This window comes from Podarcis bocagei (assembly GCF_964188305.1).
Source record: "Podarcis bocagei genome assembly, chromosome: 11".
NCBI classification, from domain to species: domain Eukaryota; kingdom Metazoa; phylum Chordata; class Lepidosauria; order Squamata; family Lacertidae; genus Podarcis; species Podarcis bocagei.
The window spans coordinates 12,723,628-12,738,364 of NC_138136.1; the positions used below are offsets into that span (position 1 = coordinate 12,723,628).

Sequence of the window (14,737 nt, forward strand, 5' to 3'; positions counted from 1 at the left end):
TCTCTAATCCTGTACCATATTTAAAGCTTAGCCATCAGTTCCTGCCTCTGTGTATCCAAGCACAAAGCATTTAAAACTACAGTAAATCTGAATGGATGTGAAATAGGTTGACCTTGGAAATCTCTGCTTAATCTTTTTTTCCAGCTTTCATCAACCAATAACAGTCACCCTTTTGAAAGCTTCACAAGCCATCAGCTGGGATTTCAGACAACTGCAGATATGTTATTTGGACAAAATGAGTTATTTCTTGCATAGGGCATACCTCCTGTGTTATTTTATGCAGGTTACAAGTGTTTGCATCCCACCAGCACATCACATATGGGTTCACGACATTCCTCCCTGTCTTCAAAGTACATTTTTCTTACACCTCTTTGGTCAACCAATAATGACTGTTGAGAAGGCACTTTTACAAAGACTCAGTCAGAGAATACTGAAACAATTATGACAATTAGCTTTACGTGTAGGAGATGTTGCAGATATTAATATTGTACAGTCTGAAGTGACTGGAAGCATAAGAACTGACTCCTTTTGGAAGAAAACATTGTCCAGGCCCATAAAAATATTACTCAAACTTTTACTGGGAGAACTCTTCAAAACAAAACATAAGCATCAAAGATACGCCCCCAAAATCCATACAATATCTTGTTCTGTCCAGCACAGGCTCAGCATCTTAGAAAATATGAAATAATCCAAACAGACCTAGAATCAGAGGTCTCTCTCTCTAACAGCATCCATTTCCCTGGAACTTTATTTACATCTTCTGTTCCCTGTGGTGTTCAGAGAAGATGGCTCACCTTTTCCAGTGGACGGCATGGTGGCTAGGCATCCAGGACCCAACAGTGATCCAGCACGGGGGCAGAGATGGACTCCCCTTCCTCGTGTCGCCGTGGCTGTGTCACCAGCGCTAGCATGGTCCCGCTGACCAATCAGCACTGGTATCGGGTGTTGCCACAGACGATTTAACCACAGTGTGGCCAGGGGCCTCCCTCTCTCCCCTCATTTTGTTGGATTTAACAGCCACCACCCTTTCAAGATGGTGAATTAGCAACTCAATACCTTTGTCACCTGATCTAAGGTTACAACAGTTTAGAGTAACAGAAAACAATCTGCAGGTAAAATAACGTTAGCTAGTGACAGTTCAGGGCCCTTTAGAAACCTACCTTGGGGGGGGATGGGACCCAGTGTTAGTAATAGAATTTCCCCATGTTAAATCTTCAGCAGTACACACACATTTTCCATTTCTGTGTCAATTAAATCATTATACTTAACAGGAGAGAGTGGCTTGGATTCAGGTTTGCATGATCTGAGATGTAGTGAAAATCTGGAACTGGAGGCAACATAGATATGGTTCCCAGGCAGTCACACATCTAAGCACTTAACAGGATGTTTTCCACCTTTGCCTCAGGCAACGACATGTTTTTGACCAGCCCTCAAACCTTTGTGAGGGTCTCCTTAGCTACTATTTCAGAAGCTGTGATTCCCCTCAGGAGCATGCCCGAAAGGACACTTTTGTCATTGTGATGCCAAGCAAAGACTTACCTGTTTCCCAAGGCTCCCCCCCCAGTAAATTAGGCCTAGATGTTTATGGAAAAACCTGTGTTTATGTTTGGGCATTCCCAACTGAGCGTTTGCTAGCATTGGTCCATATTTTGATATCTTTAGATGGTGCTATTTTTGTCCTACGTCAACGTTTTGATTATTCTTATTTTCAATTGCTTTGAGAAGTAGCGGCCTAGGAATTGATTAAATACCGTAAATAAATATAAAGGAGGAACCAGAGTTGACCTGCTTAGCTTCAACAAAGTGGGTCTGTGCCTTCAGACCATAATCTGCACGGTCATCTTCAATGTAGGAGCCCGTGTGTGAACAAGTGCTCCCATGTCGCCTTCCACACAGTTGGGTGGGACATCTGATTATGCTGGTATCCCAGTATTCACACATAGGCTTCTACACTGCAGACAACCACACTAGTGTGTGACAGTCAAAAGATGGAGCATCAGCACACCTGAAGCCTTGTGTCAGGGCTCCACATCACTGAAGGCAACTTCAGGCTTTTGCTTTTTGAACTGTGTAAGGTGGAAAGAGGGAACTTATATTCTGCATTGTGAGATGGGGAAATTCTAAATAATAATAATAATAATAATAATAATAATAATAATAATAATAATAATAATAATAATAATAATAATAATAATAATTTATTATTTATACCCCACCCATCTGGCTGAGTTTCACCAGCCACTCTGGGCGGCTCCCAATCAAATGTTAAAAACAGTACAGCATTAAATATTAAAAACTTCCCTGAACAGGGCTGCCTTCAGATGTCTTTTAAAGATAGGATAGCTGCTTATTTCCTTCACATCTGAAGGGAGGGTGTTCCACAGGGTGGGCGCCACTACCAAGAAGGCCCTCTGTCTGGTTCCCTGTAACCTCACTTCTCGCAATGAGGGAACCGCCAGAAGGCCCTTGGAGCTGGACCTCAGTGTCCGGGCTGGACACTGATTCTAAATACATCCTAAATATACATTCCAGGGAGATGTGCAAGCTCTTCCTTGTGTAATGTGCAGAAACACAAAATTCAGAACTAGAAATCACCCATACACCCTCTTTTATTGTTTGCGGGTCCATGAGCTCACCCTGTCCTTGGGGCCCTTCGACCCCTTCAAAGGAAGAGACCAGACAACAAGGTATGGGTTCGAATTGGCCACAACTTTATTGAATTCAGATTTCAGATGTAGGCAACCTGGCCTTGGCCTTGGAAGGTATCCCTCTTAACCCCACGGGGTGGGCCAAGCCCGCAGTTTCCTGGTGGCACCTGGCCAGGTGGTTCCGCTCAGGCCCACAAACTCCACCCACCTGTTGGGAAGGGGTGAGCAGGTATTCATTCTCTCAGAACATATAACACCAACCTTAGTCCCATGATATTTTTTTCCACAGGACAGAATACTTTAGGTAGAACATCAGGAATTCCACTTTCAAATTAGACTTTTCTGCAGTAAGAATCATAGAATCATAGAACGGTTGAGTTGGAAGGGACCCCCTGCAACGAAGGAATCTTTTGTCGTATGTGAGGTGCGAAACCTGAGAACAAGAGTCTATTGCTCTACCAACTGAGCTACAGTGGTACCTCGGGTTAAGTACTTAATTCGTTCTGGAGGTCCGTACTTAACCTGAAACTGTTCTTAACCTGAAGCACCACTTTAGCTAATGGGGCCTCCTGCTGCTGCCGCGCCGCCGAAGCATGATTTCTGTTCTCATCCTGAAGCAAAGTTCTTAACCTGAAGCACTATTTCTGGGTTAGCGGAGTGTGTAACCTGAAGCATATGTAACCCAAGGTACCACTGTTTATTATCTCCAGGCTCAGAAGTACATTAACCAAGGTGACCTCACACACACACACACACAAAAATCACCACAGGGAAATTTTATTATATTTTTTCCTGAATATAATGTGAGCAAGCCCCAAAATCCATGTCACATAATATTAGCACCAAGCACACTAAATATTATGTCAGCCAGCACACGAAGTTGCTGTCATGTCACCCAGGCTAATGTCATTTACTGTCCGTTCCTTTGGCAGAAGACGGAATGCAATGTGACACTGGGGATTCTGGGGATTCTGTTTGTCCATGCAGCCCAGTATTGTCAATTCTAATTGGAAGTGGCTCTCCAGGGTCTTGGGCAAAGGGTATTTGCCCATCACATGCTACCTGATATTTTTCTTCTTCTTTTTAACTGGCGATGGCAGGGACTGAACCTGGGACCTTTGGTACAAAATGCAAACACTCTGCAACTGAGCTGTGGTCCCTTCCAAAGCTATAGTCCTCTCAATATGCTCCACAATATAGTACCAACCAAGTTAAGCAGTGAGTTGGTGTAGCTTAAAGGAGAAACGTTTTCCACCTTAAACACCTTGGTACAAAGCCATAATATCTAATACCAGCCATCAGCACCCAGTCTAAACCACTGAGCCTCTTGGGCTTGCCAATCAGAAGGTTGGCGGTTCGAATCCCCATGACGGGGTGAGCTCCCGTTGCTCTGTCCCAGCTCCTGCTAAACTAGCAGTTCGAAAGCACGCCAGTGCAAGTAGATAAATAGGTACCTCTGCAATGGGAAGGTAAATTGCATTTCTGTCTGCTCTGGCTTCCGTCACAGTGTCCTGTTGTGCCAGAAGCAGTTTAGTTCTGCTGGCCATATGACCCAGAAAGCTGTCTGTGGACAAACGCCAGCTCCCTCAGTCTGAAAAACGAGATGAGCGCCGCAACCCCATAGTCACATTTGACTGGACTTAACCATCCAGGGGTCCTTTACCTTACCTTTAGCTATAACCCCTGGAGTGTGCAGAATTTCATACAAAAACACTCTAGCTATAACAGACAATAACAGCAACCCCAGTGCAAGATATTTGCACATGTCCTTCTAGTCAGGCAACAACAAGGTGATAGGCACCATTAGTCATATTCAGACTAGACCAACTGAAATCAACAGAGACAATTACCTTAAGTCCATTGATTTTCATGGGTTTACTCCAAGTAGGACTAGCATTGGATTCCACTCATGGAATTTCAGTAACTGATACATTGCTTCCTTATTCATGGTTGTTATCTGATTCATTACTAAAGTTCTTGTTATATCTGAAACTTTCCAAAGTTTCATTTCTGGGTATGATGCCATAACAACTTTCTTAGTCTCCTGGAGCTGTGTTGCTCAGCTGAACAAACATTAAGGGAGCTTATGATGCAGAAAATATAAAGGACATGGCAGGCTTTGCTTCATGTGTAATTTCCTGAATTTATTGGAGGTCTCTAAGAGCTCAGTAAATTAACAGCATATTACTCTGCAAATGGCTCCTTTGAAATGATGACAGCTGTCGCTGGATTTATGGCCTCCTTTTATAAACTTACTTTAAGCAGCTCATATTATTAAGCAGGCACCTTGACTATGCAAACAAACCAAAGCTGAATTGGAACCTACCGCGCAAGCCTGGACAATCTGTGACAGACTGAAGCAAATTGGAGACTGCCTCATCTCTCTGCTCCTGTAGCATGGCAAGTGACAGGCAAGTTGACATAACCTAGATTTAGCATTAGGCACAGGCGATGACCATCAGGAATGGTCCTACATTGAAGCAGAATACTAGTGGCAGATACTAGGGGCAGAAAGCAGCAGGTTGCTTCATTATGCACCTACCTCCTGAAATTTCATGTGCTCACCTAACTTTTCACAAGCTTTGCAGCAATGTGGAAAATTAGGATCTGGGTAAGTGACAAAACAACCACATAGCCACTTTACCTCACATTCAAAGGAGGGTGGGAGCACTGGCGGAGGAAAGGGGGGGTGGGAGGAGTGTACCACTCCCAGTACCATCAGGGAGGGGGGTACCATCGTGGCTGTCCCCCAGACATGTGCCACGTACCCCCCCACCGTGCCGGGTGCCATGCCTTCACGAGCGGCGTGCCACACCACGCTGGCATTGTGCCACACACCCCGGGGCAGGCCCCACGCCCCCGCCTGTTCTCCGCCCCCGGTGTCAGAGCATGCAGCTTCGCCACAGGGAGGGAGACACATCCACTTTTTTAGATAAAGTTCAGGACCCTCCAGACTGTTTTTTGTTGTTGTTGTTTTTTTGGTGAGTGTGTTCTGCAAGTCTGCTCACCCCTTTAGTTGCGGCAGCATTGCAGGACAGCAGAGGCTCCACTGGGGCCCCGATGAGGAAACCATGATTTTGGTTCCCTTCCTGATAGGAGGCTGGGGCATAAGCCCCTACCGCCTATCAGGAGCAGGATCCTAGCCTACATCCTGCTTTGACGAATGGGGATGCAGGCTGGGACTTGGGCTGTGCCAGGGGGTGGAGCCCATGGAGTGGGAAGGCTTTCCTCGGGTCTGCCCCCTGGTCATTTAAGCAGCCTGCTCCAGGGGCACTACCTGCTTGTCCCTTTGTGGCTTTTTCCACCCCACCCCCTCGGTTTAAGCTGATAGTGAAGGACTTTGCTGTGCTATGGTGGTCACTGTTCTTTATGGGGGTGGGGTAGGAATTTCTCCACTGGGCAAATTGGCTGTGACCCGGTGGTTTTTGCCTACCTCATAGAAATTGTCACAACTGGGTTGGGCATTTGGGCAATTCTTTGAATTGGATGGAGGGGGGGTTGTCGTCTCCGCCTGCCCCGCCAAACTCTGGGGTATCTCGTTAAAGGGATCCGGGGGGAGTGGCCATGTCCGAGTGCCCAGGTGGGGCCAGGGCTGAAGGCACTCTCCCAAATGCTGGTCCCTGTGGGGGTCACCCTATTTGATGTAAGTCTTAGGAACCCCCACCTGGATTGACCACACGTCACTTCCGGCGGGCAGGCCAGAAGTACAGTGGTACCTCGGGCTAAGTACTTAATTCGTTCTGGAGGTCTGTTCTTAACCTGAAACTGCTCTTAACCTGAGGTACCACTTTAGCTAATGGGGCCTCCTGCTGCCGCCACGCTGCCGGAGCACAATTTCTGTTCTCATCCTGAAGCAAAGTTCTTAACCCGAGGTACTATTTCTGGGTTAGCGGAGTCTGTAACGTGAAGCGTATGTAGCCTGAAGCGTATGTAACATGAGGTACCACTGTATTTCAATTGCCCCATGTCCAAGCCAAATCTCTTTCATCTGTATTCAATAAAGCTGTGGCCTGTTTTGATCCAAACCAGTCTTATTGGTCTCTTATGTATCTGCATTGGAGACTGGGGAGCACAACCCCTGGACCTGCAACAGGTCATTGACAAAATAATAGAGCATTTGCGGAGGATTTATACTGGAGTTTCCACACACCCAAGGACCAAGGAGGACTAACCAGCCCCCGGTGCGGGGTGTCAGGGGCGGGGCAAACCACCTGGCGGCGCATGTGCGGTGGTTTGCTGACGGTGCCGCTCAAGCGCCGTACGGACAGCGGCAGGATCCTCTGCTCACAGCTGCAGTGACGCGATGGCTTCTTGTCACCCCCCCCCCTCAGAGATGGCACCCGAGGTGAACCGCCCCCTTCCTCCACCACTGAACACACCATGTTGCCCTTGTTAGTTACTCTGTGATATTTCACCAATGTTACCGCATTAAAGGTAAAGGTAAAGGGACCCCTGACCATTAGGTCCAGTCATGGCCGACTGTGGTTGCGGTGCTCATCTCGCTTTAGTGGCCGAGGGAGCCGGAGTACAGCTTCCGGGTCATGTGGCCAGCATGACTAAGCCGCTTCTGGCGAACCAGAGCAGCGCACGGAAACGCCGTTTACCTTCCTGCCACATTACTGCCATCGAAAGGGGTCCTCTTGCACTGTAGAACAACAGAAACCGAACAATCTCCCCACTCAGAACATTTTGTACTGTAAAAAGGTACAGGAATTTAGCAGGAATCTATGGGACATGCACTAATTGAAAATGAACCAGTACGTCCACCCCAAAACAGTACTGAAAGTGGGATTGCATTTCGCTGCTCCAACATAATCATGAGCCCAAATAATCCTGAGTCCACAAGGTAAAGAGCAACCCAAACTGTTTGTGCAAGACAGCCAGTAGTACCTAGACATGCACACAAATGTTGTTGACGTGTTACCATTTTTGGAATCATAACGAGACCAACCTGTAAGCTAAATGCCTGGACCTCTGAACAAGATACAAGCAGCATGTGGTAACAGCTGAAAGATTTGCTGACAGTTTGATTAAGGAGGGTAACCATTTTCAGCCCACAGAAAATGTACATGGGGAAAGAAAAGCGATATGATAACATTTCAGAACAAAAACACATTGCTATGGCAACTCCGTGTTTTCCCTGGGGGCTCTTTCTTCTAAGAAATGTTATAAGTGCACACTGCTAAATTGCAGGGTCTCTGTGCATACTTTGTCAGGAAGAGAAATGAATATTAATAAGGATTCACACAGAAAGGCAGCTTTGCAAATAAGCTTTGCCCAAAGATGTGGGCGGCTTTAAAATTGCTGCCTAATTTTCTGAAACAAACATAGGCAGAAATTTCTTTTTAAGGTTGCAAAAGACTCTGCCGTATTCCTCCGTAATCTTGTGGGCCGAAGTTAGTATTGCTAACTGTTCAGTATTTTCAGCATTCTTGCTTGCGTTGGGGTCAGGTATTTTGTCCCAGCAACTTGGAGCTATCTGTTTCATTTCCTGTTGACACCACACCCTTAACTAACAGAACCTGCCTCTTGATATACTCAGATTCAGTCAGAACCCTCAACCCTGAACCAACAAAGATGTAGTCAACTCTCACTGCTAACCCAGCCTTCCCTGACATGGTACCTTCCAGATGTTTTAGACAATTACGGCTCCAGCTAACATGGTAGGAGATGGTGGTAGTCCAAAATATTTTGAGTACACCAAGTTAGGGAATGTCATACTCACAACCAGCACTGTTGTTTTTCTGGGGGGACGCATACTGTTAAGTTATGGGTGAACATATCAAACGACACAGCAGTTCTTTAAACAGCTCTTGTTTATTCACAGGCCAGAACTGAACTGAATAGTTCAGTCAGCCTGCTTATATAGAGCTCCAGTACAACGTAACTGTAACAATTTTCTAAAACTATCCAATCACTGAACGTCACTTTCGATCCCTTATTTGCATAACTATCTACAGTATCCCCCTGCTGGCCCAGGGTGAGAACTTCAGTACATAACACATACCCCTAAACATTTTGTGAATCTTTGTACTTTTGTCCATTTACTGCACCGTATTTTTCCGTGTATAACACGACCCCTATTTTGGAGGAATCAAATTTAAGAAAATGGGGGGAGATGGCCCAAAGTTGTCAAGCTTTTTTGGGGGGAGGGAATGCAAATGCTGGCTATCGCTCACATCACAGAAGCCAACAAGCGTCTGCCTGCTCACAAACAGCACCCGACAATCAAACGCCCAATTGCCACATCGCCAGCCAATCCGCAGCGGCATGTGCCACAGCAACCAATCACCCACCCAATTACCGCAGCAGCAGCCAATCCAAAGCAGCCCTTGTCACAGCCACCAATCACCCATCAAATCACCTCTGACAAGCTGCAGCTTGCGGCTGCAACCAATCACCCGTCCCCCTCTTTGCACTATTCATGTACAAGACGACCCCCGATTTTAAGCATAATTTTAGAGTAAAAAAACCTCATCTTATACATGGAAAAGTACAGTATTTATTTTCCCTGATTTGAACTATAAAATGGTGATAAAATGGTGATCTTGAGTCAAAATGAGAGTACCCCTAAACATTTAAAATAAAAAACGCACTTCTCACAACCCATCCCTGACTCTGTCCATTAGACTGGAGTTGTTGTTTTTCTAATTCACAAGCTGCCATTGACCACCTCAGCTATAGTTCTTTAGTGTTCTCCAGAGGTCTTCTATTATGTGTCCTCTCCCAGTCATCAATGTGAGTAGATTGGCAAACCAGCCACAATATTTATATGGGTATATCTGTCTCTGCGAAGCAGTTCAAGTGTTTTCTGCTGAGCAATGCATTTTAATTTTTGCTGGTGCAGCAAATCAGTTGTGTTTTTCAAGTTTTTAATCTGCATTTCTCATGACAGGGTCATATGATCAGTATTATTTTCTGTGGCGGCCATAGTTTTCAGTTAGTCCCTAATGAGTTATGTCAGCCTATGCTGACACAGTTGTTTGCACAGGACCACGTTGTGATCGGTTTGCTCCAGATCGGGTTTTCCAACCTAAATGTCGCTCAGCATGAATTCACCAAAGCTAGTGTAGCCAGAAGCCATCATGAGCTGTCTAAAAACGGCAGCTCACATGGTTTACAAAACACTCAGTCATGTGAACAGTCATGTGTGAGAATCAGTTTCTGTTTACCAACACAAGAAAATGCATGGAAAAGGAGAGACAAAAAGGCCAGAGAGTTTATGCTCACTTTATATGTATTTTAAATTAATTGTTAATTGTAGAATTGTCAGTGTTGTTTTGCAGTAATATTGTACCCCATGATATATATAATAATTTTTTGTTATTGATATAAACTGCTTATTTTCTGTCATCTGCTTTGAGCACAAATATTTGTGGGAAATTTGGCATAGAAATAAATTACTATGACTAAGTTGATTATGCCTGGTGGTTGGTGACTTGGAGAGAGAAAGAGTGCAACCACAACTGAAAACGCATCAGACAAATAAGAGTGTATATTGATAAATGTGGGTGGGAATTGGATAGGAGTGACAGAGAAATTCTTCACTGACTTAGATAAAAATCGAATCCAGAGAAGAACTCAAGGCCATAATGAGCTTCACCTTTTTATTTTTTATTTTTATCTATCTATCTATCTATCTATCTAAACAGATCATAAAAGGGAAAGTGGGATAAGAGTAAAAGAACACAACACTGGTAAGATGATGATGATGGTAAATTATTATTATTATTATTATTATTATTATTATTATTATTATTATTATTATTACCACCACACCCATCTGGCTGGGTTTCCCCAGCCGCTCTGGGTGGCTCCCAACAGAATATTAAAAACACAATTAAAACATCAAACATTAAAAACTTCCCTAAAGATAGCAAGAAACAGAAAACAATGTTCACTTTTAAAGAAGTTCATTGTAAAGTGATGCCTTTTTGTGTGTAAATAGATTGGTACAAACTAGTCCTTATGTGTTTCCTTTTTCAAGTCTGAAAATATTTAATATTTTCTATTCTCCAAGTTGGGGGTGCACAAGTTCCACGGACTTCGCTTCTCCCTCTCATCCCACCATGACTGAAGCCAGCAAAATGCATTAAAAAGCTGCATGAGAACATGGAGCAAAATGCAGAAAGGCATGGCAAACGTTTTGTTTTAATTAGGAGAGAACTGAAGGCAAAGTATAATATATACAGTAAGGGGGGGGAGCTTTGTTAATACAGCTGCGGTTATTGAGAAATCAATGTTTGAACAGAAGTTGCGTTTATTCAGATGCATATATTTCAACAACAGTAATAACAGACTTTCATTTAAATACTCTCCACATTACTTAGGTAAACAGGCTGTGCAGCTGGTCTCTTATTTGTGCTGCATGGGATTAAATTTCAGTAAATCCCGCAAACAGCATTAGGCCCTGGAAGCTTTACAATCATACTAATAGCAAAATGATTATCTTCTGCGTTGCTGGGGTTCACATCTCTTCCTTCCCTCCCATCAACATATTAAATACGTTTTATTGTGCAACACGGTAAATATAATGAACAGCTGGATCAAGCATAGCCGCCACAGACTTCCTAGATGTGTGTTTTTTTCAGTGTTTTGTGTGTGGCGCATCCCAGATTAATGCTGCGTGCATGTGTGTGTGTGGTGTGTTGGTGCTCCTGCTGGCAATCTCACTTCCCTGTGTGTGTCACTGATGTTTTGTGAAATGGGATGGGCAGTGACCATCTGTTACCTGGGCTCAGCATCAGAAAGAAATACTGTGGATGGACAGACTTGAGTCCTGTCCTTTTCCCTTTTCTCTCTTTTCTTTACAGATAATTCGGTAACAGTGCCCTAGAGATGTGGACCAATGAACTGGTGACAGACTGGCAAGTCCTCAGAGATACTGAAAAAAAGAAAGAGCTTGAGGGGAACCACTGCCCCTGAAAAATTAGAGTATCTAGAGAAGTGGTTCCCAACCTTTTTTGGCCATGCCCCACCTAAGCATCTCTAGAATCCTGATGCCCACACCACCGCCCCGTGACATATAATTCTTATTATTCAAAAGGTGAACTCCTCTTCACGTGAAGCAAGCCTAAAAGGCTGTTGTTGTTGCTTGGTCATTTAGTCATGTCCAACTCTTCGTGACCCCATGGACCAGAGCACACTAGGCACTCCTGTCTTCCACTGCCAGGAGTGCCTGGCGTGCTCTGGTCCATGGGGCTCACAAAAGGCCATTAACTTGATCTAATTATTAATTATTAACGATGTCAATCAACATTTGATGATCTCCTTCTACCGGTCAACAATAGAAAGTGTCCTTTCATACTGCATCACGGTGTGGTACACTGGTTTGACATCAACTGATAGGAAGTGCCTACAGAGGGTGGTGAATACAGCACAAGATATAATGGGCTGTCCCATGAATCCGCTGGATGAAATAGTGGAAGAACGTTGCCTCAGGAGAGTGAGGAAAATTCTCCGGGATGACTCACACCCTAGCCGGCACTTTCTTGATCTCCTGCCCTCGGGCAGAAGATATAGAAGCATGATTAGTCGCACCAACAGGGTAAAGAACAGCTTCTATCTGTGGGCTGTTAGGCTGCTGAATGAAAAGATAACAACAGGGCAACTGACTTTCGGGTTTGGTGGGTGTGCATCAGTAAACGAGGGGAATTAAGACTAAGAGAGCTGAGTGGGGGGTGCTCGTGTAATCTCACTGTATACAAGTTGTACAAGTGACAATAAAGTATTTCAAATCTAACTCATTCTCAAGTTGCCCCCCTTAAAAATAAAATTGCCCCACTGTGGGACGTGTGCCAAACGTTGGGAACCACGGGTCTAGAGTAAAGGAACTTCTTCCTAATTGCAGGACTAACGGGTCAAACACACTGGTAAGGGGCTGGTTCTAAGAAAGGAAGACAGTCAGAACCAATATTTCCTCTCAAGGGTTTATCATGCAAGGCAGGCTTCCCATGTGAGGATGAGTTAAAACATGGTGTCTTCCTTCAACTGGAATGTGGACAGCCAGGAAGGCCACAGAGTGCGGTGTGCTGGTGAGATGATTTGTAGGCTGAAAGAAAGAACACCTACAAACACCCCTTGCCCATCTCAAATGGAAGATGGGCACAACAACAAAACAACCTGCGCCTCACCTTAGATGAATATCTCATCTATTTTTCTCTTTCTTCCTGGATGCAATTTCTTTTCTCATTAATTTTTGAATAATTTTTTTTTTAAAGAAGAGTGGGAGAAAATTTCTGCACAGGACCAACAAATTTCATGCTTACCTCATGGTGCTGATCCAATACAATACCACCCAAAAATCTTTATGCTGGTTCAGAGAGGCCATAAATCAGGAGATACTGAAATGGTATAAACCCTTCAGCTCACAGTTTCCCTCACTCTCTCAGCCCCGGAAACTCCTGAGTCCACATTTGTTGAACTAGTATTTGAATGGGTTAAATGAGAAAGAAGCCTGGAATCTATTCACACTCTGACCCTAGTCCTTATACTAATTATTTTATTGAACTCAACAGGAGCCCATCATTAGCAATGCAGAGCCCAGCAAGATGGTACAAATTATTGTGCACTGGATCAGTTATTTTGGTGATATGGTGAACTAATAGGATTTGGGGGGGGGGTTGTTATTCTGTATCATAGACAGCTCTTTCCAAAGTAAACATTAAAAGAGTTACCTAGAATTACTGCAGGCTGCTCTGAATAAGCTATAATTTTCTTCTTAATTAACGTTTTGGGGAAGGACGCACAATGAAAGCAGTCGGAATGGAATTCTCTCCTCAGAGTTCTTTTCTTGTTTCATGTGACATTGAAAACAAGGCAGAGGAAATTGCTATTTGGTAAACAGAGACATAACTGGTTTTTTATTTTATTTTTTAAAAAAAACCTCTGATCACAAGAACAAAGAAACTCTTCAGGGCATGAATTTGGGAACTCTTTCAGCACTAAGGGCCACATTCTATAAATGCCCATGTCAACTTTTTGAAGGAAGAGCAAGGCACGTGAGAAAACAGGGAAGACGGTCCCAGGTTCAGTTCCCGGCCTCTCCTGGGAAAGACTGACTCCATGAAACCATGGACAACCACTGCTGGCCAGTATAGATACTACTGGGCCAGATGGACAAATGCCAGATGGAGCCAGCGTGGTGTAGTGGTTAAGAGTGGTGGACTCGTAATCTGGTGAACCGGGTTCGCGTCTCCGCTCCTCCACATGCAGCTGCTGGGTGACCTTGGGCCAGTCACACTTTTCTGAAGTCTCTCAGCCCCACTCATCTCACAGAGTGTTTGTTGTGGGGGAGGAAGGGAAAGGAGATTGTTAGCCGCTTTGAGATTCCTTAGGGTAGTGATAAGGCGGGATATCAAATCTAAACTCTTCTTCTTCTTCTTCTGACTTAATACAGTGGTACCTCGGGTTAAGTACTTAATTTGTTCTGGAGGTCTGTTCTTAACCTGAAACTGTTCTTAACCTGAAGCACCACTTTAGCTAATGGGGCCTCCTGCTGCCACCACGCCACCGGAGCAAGATTTCTATTCTCATCCTGAAGCAAAGTTCTTAACCCAAGGTAATATTTCTGGGTTAGTGGAGTCTGTAACCTGAAGCGTATGTAACCTGAAGCGTATGTAACCCGAGGCACCATTGTATAAGGCTGCTTCCTATTTCCCTCTCTGTGGATGAAATGATTTGGCAACACTGCCACTTATGAAAAGAGGCTTGTAGTCAGGGGCATAGCGGGGGGGCATAGCCCCAGACACACCATTTTTAAGGGTTGCAAGCCAGGCACACACCCCAACACAGAGATCACCATCCTGCCCTGCCTGCCACTGAGGGTCTCTGGGCCTTGGAGCCTGGCTGCCAGGGACCGTGCAGAAGAGAGCTGCACTGAGGAGGAATGGTGGAAGTCACTGGAAGAGAGAGGGTTAACAGGTTCACAGTCATTGGACAGCATTCCTCCACCGCCCTCCTCAAGGTCGAGAAGAGCTCAGAAAGTCTCAGAACAGAAAGCGCAGAGGGTACAAGCTCAGATTACAAGACGTGGGAGTGACATAGATTAATAGGGATGGAGGGGGTAAGCCTTAATTGGGAGCACAGCC

At 44.7% G+C, this 14,737-nt stretch overlaps 1 long non-coding RNA gene across 1 annotated transcript; it reads left to right on the forward strand.

Annotated features, from left to right (window-relative positions):
* Positions 1 to 990: 990 nt before the first annotated feature.
* Positions 991 to 11,607, forward strand: LOC308597921. The gene is made up of 3 exons (XR_014013288.1): positions 991 to 1,112; positions 10,301 to 10,345; positions 11,462 to 11,607. It is a non-coding gene; the product is annotated as an uncharacterized lncRNA (long non-coding RNA).
* Positions 11,608 to 14,737: the final 3,130 nt, after the last annotated feature.